The sequence below is a fragment of the Plectropomus leopardus genome, chromosome 22 (assembly GCF_008729295.1).
Source record: "Plectropomus leopardus isolate mb chromosome 22, YSFRI_Pleo_2.0, whole genome shotgun sequence".
NCBI lineage: Eukaryota > Metazoa > Chordata > Actinopteri > Perciformes > Serranidae > Plectropomus > Plectropomus leopardus.
Genome location: NC_056484.1, coordinates 25,330,078 through 25,344,962, shown reverse-complemented (window position 1 = coordinate 25,344,962; position 14,885 = coordinate 25,330,078). Strand labels below are relative to the sequence as shown.

General features: G+C 44.8%; 1 protein-coding gene across 1 annotated transcript in view; it reads right to left on the bottom strand.

Annotated features, from left to right (window-relative positions):
- chst11 (carbohydrate (chondroitin 4) sulfotransferase 11) overlaps positions 1 to 14,885 on the bottom strand; it is a 172,030-nt gene that overhangs the window by 122,563 nt on the left and 34,582 nt on the right. The window lies entirely within an intron of this gene.

Here is a 14,885-nt window from a genome sequence, read left to right as displayed (position 1 = left end):
AAAATGATGCATGCTGGATGGAAAAGAGGAGTGCTAATGAGATGGATCATTATCAAACTCGTAACTGTATATCTGACCTGCCTGGTTAAACATGATAAAGACAACTGACTGACAACTTCATATTAGCCTTTATGTCTTTCAAATAAGACAGCATACTTTACTGAAAGCTCACCTCCAGCCAGCCAGTGTTACTTCCTGTTTAAGTGTTAACATTCTTTCTCAAACAGAGAATGGTGCTGTCGTGAATAGTCGGATGCAATCTATTACCATGACAGCACGATTACAGCTACAGTTATGTGGAAAACAGCAATATGGCCCTTCATTTGATTATTTTAGTGTTTATCGGAGCACAAATGAAACAAGGATTAGTACAACACACTGGCTTTCTCCCTCACTCTCTCTTCTGCCCTGATTCATCAGCATCCAGCCAAAATGAATGAGCTCACAACTTTGCCACAGCAGCTGGCAGCTACTATTCTCACTTGTTTTTCAGTGACAGAGCCTGGACAACACACTTTCACATTCAGAGACAAACACATATCATGCAGGGGGACCTGCCAATGGAGGGCCATGTTTCTTTGGTTTTCTTTAGACGCCCTCACATAAACAGCAAGACAGACACGCCATCCACAACGGCCTTCATGTGTTTATTGCTGCGTGCTGTCCTCAATAGAGGACGCACATTGACAGCACAGCTGCCAAAAACCTGCATCTGTCTCCATGTAAGCACTGAGCCATTACAGCTATTTAAGTGGACTTGTATAGTTATTTTTTATAGAGTAACTTACAGAACATGCAAAGAGCTCATTTGTGAGAGCATAGCATTAGACAAAAGGGGAAATAAATGAAGGAGATAAGCACTGAGGATTTGGATGCATGTAGTCCTGCTGTGTCTGTCTATCTTCCTCTCTCTCTCTCTCTCTCTCAGTGCACTCAGATGCCTTTAATGCTGCCTACTCGCGCAACTCTGCAGTTATGCACCTCTAAATTATAGTGTATGTTTTTTTTTTCTTGAGAACTGCTAGCTCTCTTAAAATAGACAGATGTGGAAACTATGGCCCTGTGTGCTCATGTGTTTTTGTGTGTGTGTGTGTGTGTGTGTGTGTGTGTGTGTGTGTGTGTGTGTGTGTGAGTGATGGAGATGGTGAATCAGTGAGCTGCTGGACCCTGAGAGACACAGAGCAGGGATAGAGAGCGGCATGTTAGGTGTCTCTGTTACCTGTCAGATCTGCAGCTGAGCACGGCCGTGACTTGGCAGGAGGATGTGTGGGTAACTGACTCAGGATGGCACCGATGCACAAAACATGTGTCAGTTGTCACAACTTAAACAGAGGTGGACATGCAGAGACGCCAGCAGAAATAAGTGCTGAGAGATAGAGAGTAAACATACATACTATACATACTAAATAAGAAAAGCTGATATTTCAATAACGATTGTCAAATAATAGCTGGGGTGTGTCCTGCAAATAAATTCTCTCTGTCTCGTGAAGGTGAGAAAGGCTCTTCACTGACATACATTTTCCGTTCATACTGCACTTAAGAAGTCACTGTTCAGAATAACTGCAGTATAATGGGAAAATAAATCCAAATGTACAAGGTTCAGTTTTTCTTTTTTCTTAATTTTGAACATGCATTAGTGCAAGTGTCAAAGACACCATCCTCCTGCTGGGGACTGAGCTAAGATTTTGGAACATTTCCAACATTAATATGTTACACTTTACAACACTAAACAAACACAATCTCAAAGGGAGTTCATCAGAGAAAGTGGTTTCAGGGTGATGTCCTCTGACACACTGAGAGCTGCTGACTAAGGCGCAGGGCGCATGCGCCTGCAGCAACCGGCAGTGAGTGAGAGCTTTGTGTCCTCATCTTCGTGTTTTAAGTATTTTTAGTGTCTTCGTTGAGTTTCTATTGTTTTATCTTTTTTAATATATTTAAGTGCTCCTGGATTCATTCATCAGCGATGGATTTTCTCTACATAATTCTGTTTTGGCTTCTTTTATTCTGACTGCTCGCCTGTAATGTCTGAAGGGCAGTGTGCCAGGTGAGAACGGTGAGGACTCAATATACCAGGGATGTGCTGCTGGAGCAAAATGTCGTCACTATAGCCCAGCCGGCCGACCTCACCGGTATACCGGATTTTATTCTCAGAAACTTTAATGAAGCGAGTGAGACTAGAGTGTTCAAGAAGAGGAAGCGGGGCAAATGTGGTGGTCTCAGACAACGCCTGAGGAAACAGCGGCTCAACCGGACTCCCCTGCCCTCTGTTATAATGGGGAATGTCCAGTGTCTGAGATAAAAAGTGGATGAACTCTAGGGAAATGTTCGTTTCCAGAAGGATTTTATGAACTGTTGCATCATGGCTTTGAGGCACTGAGACGTGGCTTAATGAGCATGACCGGGACATCGATTTGACTATCGATGGTTCTGGAGCTCCCCTCCGTCTGGATCGTCATGCAGTGGTAACAGGGAAGTCTCAGGGAGGTGGGGTGTGTGTTTATGTGAATAAACGATGCTGTCACTCTGTGACTGTAAGAGAGCGCATCTGCACGCCACATGTGACTCTTATCGGTATCATTACAGCCTTTTTACCTGCCCTGTGAGGTCCCTCAACTTTTTATAACTGTTGTGTATATTCACCCGGGAGCGGATGCTGCCTCTGCCGCCAACACAGTCTCTGATGTGATACGGCAACGGCAGGTTGTTTCACCTGATGTGCCTAATTTTAGAATGGCAACTTTAATCATGTCTGTCTCAAAAAATCACTTAAGAACTTTCACAAGTATGTCACTTGTCCGACCAGACGTGATAAGACACTGGATCGTTGTTATGGATCAGTGAAGGATGCCTATAAATCAATTCCATTTCCTCTCCTTGGCTCCGCGGATCATAACTGCGTGTACCTGCTACCCTCATACAAGACTGTTTTAAAGAGGGAAAAAACGAAGACCAAGGACATTGAAATCTGCTCAGAGGATGCAGTTCTCTCTCTTCAGGAGTGCTATAATTGTACTGTCTAGAATATCTTTGCTCAATCTTGTGGAGATGACTTGGACTCATTGGCTGATGTGACTTGCTCATACATTGCTTTTTGCAGAGACATGATTATTCCTTCCAAGCGTGTGAAGATATACCCAAACAACATACCATGGGTTTCTGGGTCTGTTAAATCCTGCATACAAAGGAAAAAATGGCTTTTAAATTTGGATCAGCATCTGATTTGCTATTAGCAACAAAAGAGTTGAAGACGGAATTTTTCTAATCAAAACACAAATACAAGTCAGACTTAGAAAGCAAGATGGCTGCTAATAATCTTGGCTCAGCCTGGGCAAGCATGAAAACTTTAACAGGGCTTCAGAGCACAGAGCATAGCACTCGTGTTACTCTAGATGGTTTTAACACAGACACCGACTTCTTAACTGTTTTTGTCGTTTTAATACCTTTGATTATAGCACTGAAATTCATGAACTGAGCCACAAACTGAAGGATGATCAGCACTTTAATATTCAGCTGGAATAGGTTGAAAAGGCCTTTCGCACTGTAAAAGTCAACAAACAACATGGCCCAGATAATATCTGTTGTTGGTAATTGAAATTGTCCCAGTTCCTAAATCCAGCTATCCTAAGTCCTTAAATGAATTTAGACCTGTTGATCTTACCTCAATTCAATGAAGACCTTGGTCAGATCTGAGATCCTGAGGACAACAGAAGGTGCCCTGGATCCAATGCAGTTTGCTTACAGGCCTAATGGAGGAGCAGAAGATGCTATGGTAATGCTGCTAAACTTGCTTTTAAAACACTTGGATAATAATGGGACGCATGCCAGGCTTTTATTTGTGGACTTTTCCTCTGCTGTTAACACCATCCAGCCCCACATCTTGTGAAAGGCTGTTGGAGCAATTTCATTTAAGTAACAATCTGGTGGGCTGGATCCTTGATTTTTTTAACCTCTTAAGCCCTAGGCCCTTTTTTTGAACATCTGCTGGAAAATGACATACCCAAACTTTAACTGCGTGTATCTCAGTAATTACAAGGTGCATCTGTATGATCTTGGAATCATTGTGAAGGTAACACTTTTGAGATTAATTCAAAGGTGTCAGAATTAGCATATATTACTGGGTAGGAGTAAATAATGATGGCACACAGCAGAAAATGAAAAAAATTATTTCCGCCTAAAGTTTATTTCACTTTTAGAATGAATATCCCTCTGAAATGATGCAGTTTCAACCCAAAACCTCTTGTAATCTATAGTACAACCACTGACCATTACCCCTGCCAAAATCCATGGTAAAAACGTGAAATATTGGAATTCTAGAGAGATATTATTAGATGAATGTGTAGGCGAGCACCCCAGCTGTTCCATTTGGGCAAATTTTGGCACCATGTGTGCCATTTGAGGTTCCTCAGGTACCAAACAGTAAAACTCATTTTCTTCCACTTGTATGTCACCAAAGGTACATACTCTATCATATTACAACTGTTTTTAGGTGTGTTTTTGAAAATCCACCAAGCACACACACAAATAAATATAAAGGAAATAACATTTGACTCCAAATGGAGCAGATTTATTGAATGAATTGAATTGAATGCAAAAATGCAAAATGTGAATTTGCATAAAAATGAAACAACAAAAGTACAATGTAAAAAGGAACAGTAAAAATAAAATATAATGTAAAAATAAAAAATAAATGTAATAATAATAATAATCCGTGACTGTGTGGCATCCTCCCCATAGTACTCGGGCATGCATGTGAGAGGTGGTGGAGGTGGTGGTGGTGCTGAGCCCTCAGCAAACTGCAGCATCTCTGCAGCAAGCTGCTCCCTGAAAAGCTTCTGGGTGAGTGGTGTGGCGTCATTTCTCAACTTACTGATCTCTCTGTAAAGGATGTAGTTGTTCACCACAGCAATGTCTACAAAATGGTAAAATAAAGTCTTGTACCACATGGATTTGTGGCGGATGCTGTAGTAGCCAATCAAAGCATTGGATAGATCCATACCACTCATGTTTTGATTGTAGGCAACCACAGCAGGTATGGCCTTTTGCGGCCACACACCAGCCTCCTTTACATTTCGCCTGACGGTCTGCCCACTGAAAGCCTCATGTACCAAGGAGCACATAGTCCCTTCTCGGTGTGTCCATCCACTTGGGAAACAAGACATTGTCTTTCCTTATCCACCGTAAATCACCCCTCCCTGCGTTTTTGAGCAGGCCATTTTCCACAGTCTTTGGAAAGCCAACTATGTTTGTCCTGATGGTCCTACCAATGTTCTTGTGCCTCAAGTCCTGAAAGAGGGCAGGGCTCATGTAAAAATTGTCTCCATAAAGTTTGTAGCCCCCACCGAGTACAGAGAGTGGCAGAAGGTTCATCACTGAGGAGTAGCTCAGACCTTGGCCTGTGGCTGACACACTATTGCCAGTGTACACAAAGAAATTCCATATGTAACCTGTGGAGGAGTCTGCAAGGACAAACAGTTTGTATCCCCACTTTGTTGGTTTGTCCTTCATGTACATCTTCATACCAATGCGTGCCTTGGTGCCCACCATCCACTCATCAATGGAGATGTTTTGATGGGGCTGGAAATAGGCTTGGCATGCAGTCACTATGTTGCTGTACAGGGGCTTTATCTTGAAGAGTCTGTCATAACCAGCACAGTTCTTCTTGCAGTCGTTATCCTCATCTTCTTTTGGGTTGCTCAGGTAAAGTGACCACAAGATGGCTTCAAAATGGTAATGCGTCATCTTTTCACAGGGGAAGGGAAAGTTGTACAGCCACTTCTTCCTCCAGTAGTCCGCTCTGTGATGGACTTTCACAAGACCACTGAAGATGATGATAGTGTAAGCTATTTTATTATGTTATTGGAGTAAACGGAAGTTATCTGGTGAATCACTGTATTGCATATATTAGCAGCTCTTTTGTGAAAAGTTCAAAAACGGAAGTGTGTGAGTTGGTGATGGGTGTCTTGACGCTGTGTGCGGTAATAAAGAAGAAGTCATCTGTTCAACTCCACGGAATCTCCGTATTTCTTTGTTTAAGTATAGCTTCATAAGTATAGGCGAAGTCAACAGAAACCTTCGGCTACATTGGTGGCAGCAGTGGGATGTTTTCCTGCTCCGACGATTCACCGTAAGATAAGTTTGTTGAAGTCTCAGATAGTTAGCCGATGTTAGCCACTGCTAACGCACGCTTAGCTTAACTTTTGCAGTGTAGTTAGCGTACGAGTTCGTGCGCGTTTCGCCTGATGATCTCATCCGTCTCCTCACCGGAGTAGTTTAGTGAGTGTAATAAATAAAGGAAAGCAAAGACGATCACAAAGCCGGCGTAATGTGGAAGTACGATGAGGACCCGCTGAGCTACAGTGAGCGCCGCGGTGAAAGACCTTGTAGCAGCAACATCAGGATCGAACTCCCGCCGCCCTTTGCTGGAGATGAAAAACAAAGTTTCCCGTGCTGGGCCCGACAGTATGAAGTGGCGGTGAGAGCACTGGTGGGAGGCAATGGAAGTGACTATGATATGAACTGATCAGGATTTTGCCAACACGACTTTCCAAGGCTGCTTTCCTCTTGTGGGATAGCCTCCCAGCGGTTGTCCAGGCTGACTATTCTACAGTGAAGGAAAAATTGCTGGAAGCTTTTGGACAAAGATATTTCATGGACTGTTTCAGAGCAAACCTTGCTGCTTGACGCCGTGCTCCAGGTAAGAGTTTGGAAGTGTATGCAGCAGAAATAAGCAAGCTAGTGCAGGAAGCCTTCCCAGGCTATGGTGACATAGCTCAGAAAGAGGAGAAGTTTCGTAGATTTTTGGCTGGACTTGACCCGGCACTCAGAGCTAAATGCCACGAGCAAGGCGCTACTGATTTGGAAGAGGCTCTGATTATTGCTGGTCGTTGTGAGATGGCCAGAGAGACCCTAAAAATGGACTATGTAAACCCACATGTACACCAGCCTCCTACTGCAGCAGCCATATCTGATGGAGGTGGGTTGTACAGGGCTATGGACAGACTGACAGAGGACATGAGAGAAATGAGGATGGAAATGAGACAAATCACCGAGAGGAAAATCATCGACTGAGGTCCGGTGGTCGAAAGGAGGAATGGAGATTGCCTCCCCATGGAGGTCAGTGTCAGTGTACCTGTGGGGAGCAAGGCTGCCAATCACGCCGATCACGTGGGGACCAGAGAGGGCGCTCCCTTGACCGCAGCTGGCGTGACCGTGGAGCAGAAGAAGGACCCGGGGAAAGACAGGATTACAGGGTGCCTGAACATAGCCGCACTGGGTCTCCAAATTGGAGGAGCCCCAGACCTGCCAAAGGCTCCTTTAATGATGACACCCCAAGGCGTCGAGGAGTGCGTTTTCTCTCTCCCCAGGAGAGAGACTTAGTCAGTCAGTCGGGAAAAGAGCTGTAGCTGATGTTGCGGCGCAGACACCAGCTACAGATTCCTTGGGCCCATTGGGGGGAATAATGCTTACCCCCTCCGCAAGTAATGCCTTAACACCAGACAGAACTGAGCAGCAGCAGACCTCATATGTGAGGGGCAGCATTGAAGGAACAGAAATCAACATACTGGTGGATTCAGGATCGACAGAGTCTTCATCAGTGCTGAGTTTCGCATGGCTGTTCCAGCACTACTGATAACGTCCCACCCCTAAATGCTGACCTCATTGCTGCCCGCGCTGTGAATGGCCAGATGCTCGATTACACTGGGCACAAAACAGCAACCCCCACTTAGGTAATGAGACCTGGCAGCATGTTTTCTATGTACTTCGAGGCTCTACACAAGCAGCACTGAAAAAGGCTTGGACTTTCTTGTTGCCCAACCACCACAAAACTCGACTATGCCCGCCGCCGACTGCAGTTATGGGACACTGTTTATTCCCTTGTTGAGTGGCAAGGATTTGATACCTGTGTGTTGTAATGTTTCAATCGCCACTGTGGTGACACCCCCCCCCCTCAGCGAGATGCTGGTGCCTGCGAAGGTGTCCCAGCCGGGCTCATTTGACCAGCTCCCCGAGTTACTTGGCACCCAGTAACCTCCAGAGTAAAAGTGAGTGTGTAGTGGCTCACACAGTGACATCAGTGAAAAATGGGGGCAGTGTTTTAAACCCAACAGACCAGGACATTGTACTAAGAGAGGGCATGCACCTGGGGGAGTTTTTCTCTGTGGATGAGTGTGAGCTTGTGCCCCTCCCACCGGTTCCAGCTGAGAGTGTGTCTGGTCCACATTGGCCACGGATGTGCCTGTTGTGTCGCTGGAGGAATCCCCAAGTCTGCATCAGAAAGCACAGTGGATGCCTTTTCACCATGGATGCCTTAAGCAGGGTCCATGTGGTTTAGTACGTTAGATTTCCACAGGATACTGGCAAGATGGAGGTCGCTGAGGAGGACAGAGAGAAAACGGCCTTCACAACAGGCAGGGGCCTGTACCAGTGGCGGTCGATGCCAATGGGCCTCACCAACTCGCCAACATTTCAGCGCATGATGGAGCTCGTGCTCAGAGGGCTTCATGGCAGGTGTGTATGGTGTACCTGGATGATGTACTGATATACAGTCCCACCTTTGAGGATCATCTCTTCAGTCTACAGGAAGTTTTCACCAGAATCCAGGCAGCAGGTCTTAGATTAAACCCTACAAAGTGCCATCTGGCCCGGGATCATGTGGTGTTGGGGCATGTGGTTTCACGTTTGGCCTACAGTCTGACCTTTCAAACACATGAAAAAGTCAGGAACTGGCCCACACCACAAAACCCGACTGCAGTGAGAGCATTTGTGGGCCTTTGCTCTTATTATAGATGTAATGTGAGGAACTCGCCCAGCGTGCAGCTCCCCTGCACCCCTAACATGTAAAGACACACCTTTCCTCTGGACAACTGAATGTGATGCTGCCTTTGAGTACCTTAAAGGGGTGCTCTCTCTCTTCCCCAGTTGTCACTATGCCCGACTTCAGTGCCCCCTTTAGAGTGTACACGGATGCCTCCATGGAAGCGGTGGGGGCAGTGTTGGCTCAGGACAGGGATGGACTCCAGTGGTGGTATATGCCAGTCAGGCGCTCACTCCCACAGAGAGGCGCTGGTCCACATTTGATCGGGAGTTGTGGGCTGTAGTATGGGCCGTGCTCATTCAGACACTACATTGGATCAGCTGCTTTCACCATAATAACGGATCATAAGCCGCTGTTGGGCCCGTCCGCAGCATGTCTGTCGACAAGGATCCCACAGGCAAACGAGCAAGATGGATTTTGGCTGCTGGACCCTTTCAACTGGGTCATAAAGTACAAGGATGGACAAAAGCATACTAACGCTGATGCTCTCTCACGGAGACCTCAGAACCCTGAGTTGCTATGATGAATCATACCTCTGAGGAAGCAGTCATCCAGGTAAATGCCATAATGGAGGACAGTGAATCAGAGGTTCCCAAGTCAGACACTTTATCGTCTCGGCAACCGGCTGTGGCCGCCCAGGCCGCAGGCCAGCAAATGGTCATGGACAGTGAGTTGAATGACTTGTTTTATAATCAGCACTTTCACATGAGGGGTCTGGACTGAGAGAGCTGCAGCAGGCTGATCCAGATATTGCTAAAGTGCTGGATTGGTTGAAAGTAATGGATCTCGGCCTCCACGGGAGCAGATGCGAGGCAGCTCCTGTGGGGGTAGGAAATTATGGACAGAGTATTTGCCTCGCCTGTCTGTTGTGAACGGGCTTCTCTGTCACTACACTCCCTACTTTTTGTGTCATGGACGTGAGGCACGTGTTCCAGTGGATGTTTTAGTGCCGTCTCAAGCGGTGCACTTGGACATGTCTTGTTCTCATGCAGACTTTGTGACTTCTCTGGCTGTCAAGCTGGGGACAGCTTTCAGTGGTGCCAGGCAACGTGGTGCCGCTGCACACGAGGGACAAAAAACTGTACTATGATGGAGCAGTCCGTCACCAGCCATATGCTGTGTGGGGGATCTGGTGTGGCTGCATAATCCTACAGAGGACCGGAGGAAACTTGCCCCGCACTGGAGGGGACCCTTCAGGGTCATGGCTGTGTTGGATTCGCAGGGGGAACCTGGGCTCACCTATCGTATTGGCAATCCTTTGAACTCTGACGGACTGGGGCAGGTTGTCCATTATGATAGGCTGAAACCCTACACGTTGCCATTGCATGCTGATTCTTCAGGTAGCGTCTCAGCTTCTCGTGTTCATGCTCCCTCGCTGCAGGATGAGGGGTCGACACATGGGGAGTTGGGGACTGAGCCGCTGTTTGATGGTGGCACTGGGGCTGCGTATGACACGGCCACCAGCGGGTCGGAACGGACTGTGTCTCGTTCTGGTAGAACTGTGAAACAGCCAGTTCGTTTCAAGGACTTTGTTGTTGATGGTTGACTGCTTTGGTTCTTGCTGTTTAAAAAAAAAAGAAAAAAAAAAAGGAAAAATGTACACAACAGGATATGTGCGAAGGAAGGGATAGAGTGATAAGATTATGTGTATGTTCTTGTTTACATGTCTTTCTGTTAAGGCAGGTTGTTTCTGTGCATATAGTATGTCTGAACGTTATTCACTGTGTATCAGCTGTGTCTGGTGTACAATTATGATTTGTGGGGGCATACTTGTTGGAGCGTGCAGTTCTGGGATGCTGTTGTTAATTCTGATACTGGTGTTCTAGAGGCAGGTTTCTGTTTTTGTTATGTGTTTATTTCTTGCATTTGTGCTGTTCATGTTGTGAAACGTGGACGTTTCTTCTTGGAGGAGGGGAGGTATGTAAGCTATTTTATTATGTTATTGGAGTAAACGGAAGTTATCTGGTGAATCACTGTATTGCATATATTAGCAGCTCTTATTGTGAAAAGTTCAAAAACGGAAGTGTGTAAGTTGGTGATGGGTGTCTTGACGCTGTGTGCGGTAATAAAGAAGAAGTCATCTGTTCAACTCCACGGAATCTCCGTATTTCTTTGTTTATAGCTTCATAAGTATAGGCGCAACAGAAACCTTCGGCTACAATAGTCATGAAAATATAGAAGCTGCTCACTGTCAGCGCTCTCCAACAAAACTTTTTTCCAGCCTTTAGTCTTCTTGCAGCATTGGCATTAGTGTTGTCAATGAGCGTCCGGATTACAGAAGCACTAAAAAAAAGTTGAAAGAGCAAAAGAAGAGACCAGGGCCTTGTCGTGTCAAACTGTGGGACTAGGTACCCTGGCTGGCATGAATCTCAGTGGGTCTGTTTTTTTGTCTTTGTCTTCCCTGTTGTGCCACCTGTCCTCTTCCTCTCTCACTGCCAAAGCAGCTGAACTTCCACCACTTCAATCGCTTGGCTGACCTTGGCTGAGGAGCAGGATCAGAGGCACGCTGAGTGGAGCCTTGCTTAGGCTGAGCGGTAGAGGTAGATGATGATGAGTGTTCATCATCATCACTGTGGAAACAAATGTAGAAGAAAAAACTGTTGTAAATAACATTAATATATATATATATATATATATATGAACATCTTCATTTACTGGTCTACAACTATGAAAATGTTACTCAAAACACACACCACGCTAAGCTATTTTTGGCCCTGTAATGGGGAAACCAAGAGGAACAAGTTTAGACTAGCTCATAATGCCAACAACATGGTACATAGACTCACTAATCACAATAAAAAATGACAATAAAAAACAAACAATAAAACCAAAGTTACTTACCTTTCTGATGAAGGTATTTTATAGTCAGGATCACTGTTGTCCTGATCCTGTTCAGGCTGCATCAAATTGTCCTCGTCTGAGGAGGAGTCCTCCAGACAAACAGCAGCCCAACTGTTGTCAGTCACCATATCAAGCACCTCCGCAATGGTGAACATCTTTTTACTTCTGCCCGCCATCTTCGAAAACACGTTTCCAAACACAATTTCCCAAGAGTGTGTGAAAATGAAGAAAAATCGTGCTCTGTCATGGGTCCAGTGCATAATGGCGCATAAACTGGGTCACACAAACTTATGTGTACGTGCACAGATATCTTGCGATCCCATTGGTCGATTTCAATGGTCAACCCCTCTTTTGAATCATCAGAGCCAATAGAATCAAATGATTCTCCCCAAATCTACATCAGCAACACCATCAGCCAAACAGAGTGTGGTAAATGCAATACACAGTGACATGAGGGACCCAGCCCTCCCAGTTTAGAGGTACGTAACAAAAGCGAACTTGGTCGAATGTTTATGAAAATCGTTGCTATGGAACACTGAGGTATAGAGCCATCTGTCCATAGCGGCTTTCTGCACACAAATGAGAATTATGGTCACAAAACAGCAAAGGTAAGACATAATTTCCAGTTATCGCTTTTAGTTCAGTGAGTTTTGGTTGTATCGTTGCAAGACTCATAGCATTGAAATCTGACCCTTCTTGGCTTTCAATTAATATGCAGTATGTTACGGTAGGATAGAATATAAGAGTTTCTGGTGTCATCTTTGTCAGTAGGTGGCACTATGTTGTTTTTGCTGTTTGCTCGTTTAGTTGCTTGTTATTGAAACTATGCTCTGTTCATGTGGAAATGGTTGTTTTAGACTTGTAGTTGAGATTCTTCCAATGAAGTGGATATGCAATATGTCTAGGTTGCTACATGATTATCATGTGCTTCGTGGTCATTCATCTTGGAATCTTGTCCCGCCCCTGGGGCTCTCGGGCTTAAGATGTTAACTGAGAGAACACAAAGGGTAAGGCTAAACAATATTCTGTCGGACCAAAAATGAACATCCACAGGATCTCCACGAGGGTGTGTGCTTTCACCCCTGCTGTTCATCCTGTACACAAATGCATGTCAGAGTAAACATGAGAACGGAGTCAACATAAAGTATGCTGATGACTCTGTTATTGTAAGTTTACTTAATGAGAAAGAGTCCAGCCACGGCCCAATTGTTGATGATTTTGTTTCTTGGTGTGAGGAGTCGTACCTTCAGCTAAATACATCAAAAACAAAAGATATGCTGACTGATTTTAGGAAGAGACCTCAACAAAACTGTGTGACTTCAATCAAAGGTCAGACCATTGACTGTGTGTAGTCATACAAATATTTCGGGCCAATCATTGACTCAAAATTGAACTTTGAGGCTAACTTTGAAGCGGTGTGTAAAAAGGCTCATCAGCGTCTGTATTGTCTGAGGAAACTGTCACACTTTCACATTGAACGAACACTAATGACTATGTTCTACCTGGCTTTTATTGAATCAGTTTTGTCTTTTTCCCTGGTGTCTTGGTTTGGTCACACGTCTTTGAAAGATAAAAATTCCTTGAGTTAAGTCGTGAAATGGTCAAGTCGACTGATCCAGCATCCCTGTGCTAAGCAGTTGCAGAGGATAGCTAACTCTGTTTTAAATGATGAGTCCCACCCTTTGCACTGTGAATTTCAGCTTCTCCCCTCTGGACGGAGGTTTTTAGTCCCAAGGTGCAGAATAAAGCGGTATAAAAACAGCTTTGTCCCTGCTGCTATTGCTGAACTGAACAAGTCGTAGCCTTATCTAGAATACATGTATTTATTTGTTTATGCACTTTTATCTATTTTTTATATTTTTTCTCACATTTGAATCTTAAACCTGTTTTTTACCCTGGTTTTTGAGATCTGATTTGATTTTAATCAATGGTATTTCACACTCTTTTATGCCTATTTCTGTTTTATTAATGTAACCTTGAGCACTTTAATGTTTTAATGTTTAACCTTTGTTTATGGCATGTTTGCTTAATTTTTCAGGGGATAAATTGGAGGGTGGGGGTGGGCTCTTATGTTCTAGGAGGTTTTAAATAACATTTAGTTTTTCTGTTTGTTTGCTGCTTGTTCTGTTCTGTGGCCTGTGTTTTGAAATGGACACTGTAACCTCACTTGACTGCAAAACAAATCTACCAAATAAAGTAACCTGAACCTGAACTGATGCAGTCAAATGTGCGTTAGCATGTTGGATGTGCTTCCATTCACAGATCCTACAACAGCTGAGCAATACTGACACACCATCCTTGTCTTATACACAACTCTTTCTCTCTGTTGCCATGGATGTTGACCGGAAATCCAACAACAGGTCTTGCAGTTCCCCCATTTCATTTGCACATGCATAGCTTTACTGACCTGCAGCCAGTCAATAAGCTGTGCTAACCCCAGCATATATTGCCAAGAGCGTGCAGGTAAAAGTTTTGTGGTGGAATCTAGTGAACTTTGGTTCCAAATTATGTGCATTACTCTACATCCTCAGCCTGTTCTCATTCCAAACTTGTAATAAAGCCCTGCTTTGTTAGTGCAGGGTGCAACGCCAAAAGGCACCCAATGGAATGCCGCTGAATGGCATCAGGTGAAAATGTGGCCTGACAGAACCAGTCACAATGATATCATATGCCGTCGAAATGCTGTACGGCACCTGTCGCATCCACATGATATACGCAAGGGCGTATAATGTGAGAATGTGGCTAACCAGAGCCTGTTGCACTCATGTGCAATGCGGCAGGATAGCGGCAAGTTGAAACAGTGCCGAAACAACGTAATACAAGGAGTGAGAGGCCACCATTGGGGGGGCGGGGGGGGGGAATGAGTCCCACAAACAACAGACTTTCATGCGGGAGTCATGTGTTCCCCCTTCGATTTGAATACGTTTTTTTTCCCCCTAATATCCTAACCTTCCATGCCAGCATGAACATTTATTGATGTCCTGGAGTTGGTTACCATGTGCATTTGCTGACAACACAGCATCCTGGAACATAAACAGCAGAAGCAGAAGGATAGCTAAAATGTGATTTGTAGATGCAGAAGACCACTGCAAAGCAGCAACGTGACGAGATGGGATGAGGACATGTTGACATACTATGTATCCTGTGTGTTGCTGCATGCATTAAGCCGTGATCCTTGAACCATGATGATTCAATACTACTAATGTAGGAGCTGTTACAGCCATAGCTT